This window comes from Arachis ipaensis, chromosome B03 (genome assembly GCF_000816755.2).
Source record: "Arachis ipaensis cultivar K30076 chromosome B03, Araip1.1, whole genome shotgun sequence".
NCBI lineage: Eukaryota > Viridiplantae > Streptophyta > Magnoliopsida > Fabales > Fabaceae > Arachis > Arachis ipaensis.
The window spans coordinates 109,683,680-109,687,089 of record NC_029787.2 but is presented as its reverse complement, the minus strand read 5'-3'; positions in this window follow the sequence as shown (position 1 = coordinate 109,687,089).

Sequence of the window (3,410 nt, the reverse complement as noted above, 5' to 3'; positions counted from 1 at the left end):
TAGTGTATTGTGTATTTATTTGCATGTATAATGGAATGACTTTGCCAAGTGTACCAAATTGATTTAAGTAATACCACGATAAATAAATATTGTTTCCACAAGAATTAAAAGACTGAACAAATAATATTTAATCGAAACTGATTTACGAAAGAAATCAAGTCAAATGCCAAACTAAAAGCAGTTCAACATGGTTACACGGAAATATATATCCGATATTTTTTTCACATTTAATAATAAAATAATAAGTCATTATTGTTTATGATGTTAATTAGTGTATTTATTTGCATGTATAATGGAATGACTTTGCCAAGTGTACCAAATTGATTTAAGTAATACCACGATAAATAAATATTGTTTCCACAAGAATTAAAAGACTGAACAAATAATATTTAATCGAAACTCTGATTAGATTTACGAAATTTTGTAAGAGTAGAAATCAAACTCAAAATAATGACAATTAATTTTGTAAAGTTTATGAATGATGAAATAAGTAGATAATGAGTAAAGATGTTAGGGATTTAGAGATGTTTAATTACCAAGAAGGAAGCATTCATGTTTATTACTTTGACTCATGCAGAGATATATTCACGACAAATCATATGTAATCAAACATCAATCTTTTGGTAATTTAATTTCTTTTTATCCTAGCTGATAGTCAATTCCTTGATCAATTAGTCAACATTAAGAGGGCTATACTGCAATTTTGATTTAATGTCACAATATTTAAAGCTATTCTTAAACAATTAAAAAGTTATGAGAATGAGTTTTAACCTAATCCCAGTACTAACTTTTCCAACATAATAAAGGAATCCAAAATAGAATAGAGATATTTTCTAACACCTTTAATCACTTAGAATAAAACGAAACCCAAATTCTTAAAAAGTATCAATACATTAATCAAGATAAAAGAACAATCATTACCAATCCATAAAACTAAACAGAACTCCTAACCTAACACAGAAGAATTAGTGACTCATGAAAACAAACGAAGACAAAAGATAAAATATGCTAATGAATGCTAGATGCTGAGACTGCTCTTCTCACTATAAGAAAAATACTGAGTACCGTCAAATTTTTCGTCTGAAAAATGAACAAAATCTTAAGGTAATTAAGTTACCATAGGATTTACCGTCAGAAGGAATCAGACGGTATAAACCTTGCCAGTAAATATTTACCGTCAGAATTTTTTTTTTCCGACGGTAATTACCGTTGGATTCTACGACAAATTACCTACTCGAAAAATCATTTGGTTATCGGCGGATTTTTCTGACGGTAATGTTGGCACCACCATATGTTGTTTTCTGTACTATTACTGTCGGATTATTCCCTCGGTAAATTTGATGGTAATGTCAATTTTTTTAAAAAAAAATTGTGAAATAAATGGTTAATTTTAATTTTTTATTTAAATTTATTTTTTGCACAATTAATGATCAATTTATAAATAATAAAAACCTATTATTTAAAATAAATAATAAAATATTCAAATAAATTAAAAGTCAAGTAAATCAATTAAACATAATGAAATAATAAACGAAACACTAATCACTAAAAATCTAGGTAGTCCTCGTCATCGTCGTTCCCGTGGCATTGATGAGGCAGCGCAGAAAGCGGTGATGTCTGTGTGTCACCAACAAGACCGCTGCCACCAGCAAGGATGATGCTAGCAGCGCGCATTTGAGCCTGATACACCTCCATCTGAGCCTCCATCTGGTACAACAGGCATAATCAAGAATCAACATCCATAAATTCACTAAATCTACTAAATCTACTAAACTAGAATAAATAATCAGACACTTTCAGCAATTCAATAATCAGGAAAGATGAAACACTTTCAGTCATTCAAACCTACAGCCCTAAGTCCACTAAACTAGAATCAATAATCAGACACTTTCAGCAATTCAATAATCAGAAAATATGACATACTTTCAGCCATTCAAACCTACAATTCTAAATATACTAAACTAGAATTAATAATCAGACACTTTCAGCAATTCAATAATCAGGAAATATAGAAGACTTAAAGTGATACTTATCCCGTATTGCCATCAGGCCAAATTGTCAACCTATGATGGGAGGTGGTGGAGGGACATCAGCCACCTCACTTTCGTGAGAGGACTTTGGGGCTTCCGTCACTGGAGGCAGAATTGCCGTGGCAGCAGTCTGCTAAGCGGTTGGAGGTGGTGTCGTCACCGTAAACGGAGGGACGTAGTTGGGGTTAGGGACCATGATGAACAGATGGTCTGCTAAACTTGCAACCTGTGATGTCACCGAGGTAGTCGGAATAAAGGGAGAATCCAGAATTTCCAGGGGTACCAGAAGAAACCCTTCCTCTACCACAGCCATGACCACATCCACGACTAGTAGCCTGATCCGCTGAACCTCCACCTGTCATCATGTCTACAAATAGCATACTAATTAACTACGTTAAATTTAGCTTAGAAATCCAACAAAGAGAACTAAATGAACAATAATCAACACAAATCAACAATAATCAACACAATGAACAATAATAACCAGAAATTCAGAATAACAAATCAACTTTATAGATTATAATAACTAGTTCAGAGCAAATCAATAATAATCAAAACATGTTTTAATTAGAATCGGAATGAATCAACAAAATTAAATAAGGAACAGAAATTAGAACAAATTAATTTCAACATTTAAAATTTATTCCTAATATAACCCAAAACCAACTAAACATACAAAGTTGACCTAATCAAGTTAAAAAGGACCAACTTAATTAACCTTGTACTATTAAATAAATACCTCAATCATTCAAAAATTCAAAAGTTTTGGTCAATTAAAAATAAATCAAATTCCATTATCAATGTATAATAACAATCATAACAGACAAACGAGCATTGATTTTCAAGAATTAGACAAAAAATTGTATTATTAAAAACTCTTAGATATATTGATGAACACTTGGCATGCACAAATATTAAACATGCAAAATCAAGATCAAATAGCAATTGACAGCCCCGATTTCAAATCAACAATCAACACCAGCAATAAATAATTTAAAACAAACAACCAAGCATAATCCAAATAATCCAAATATTTTTCAGCAATTCAAAACCTAATAACCTAATCTAACTTATCTTAACCACTTAAAATTTACTAACAAAAAATAATTCTAACTAACCAACTAGAAATCAAATTAATGAAACTAAAATGAACTGAAATAGAAACTAAAACAGACTAGTAACTTGGATTGCCAAAACGGAACGGAACGAAAAAGATGAAAGGAGTTACAATGGCACTATGATGTTGCCGGTGCAAGAAAGGGCAAACAAACGGTCACCGGAGTTTGAAGATAGCCGAAACGAGCTAGGAATAGGGCTCTGTGACGAGAGAGAGAGAGAGAGAGAGAGAGAGAGAGAGATTCGGTGAGATTGAGCCGGGGA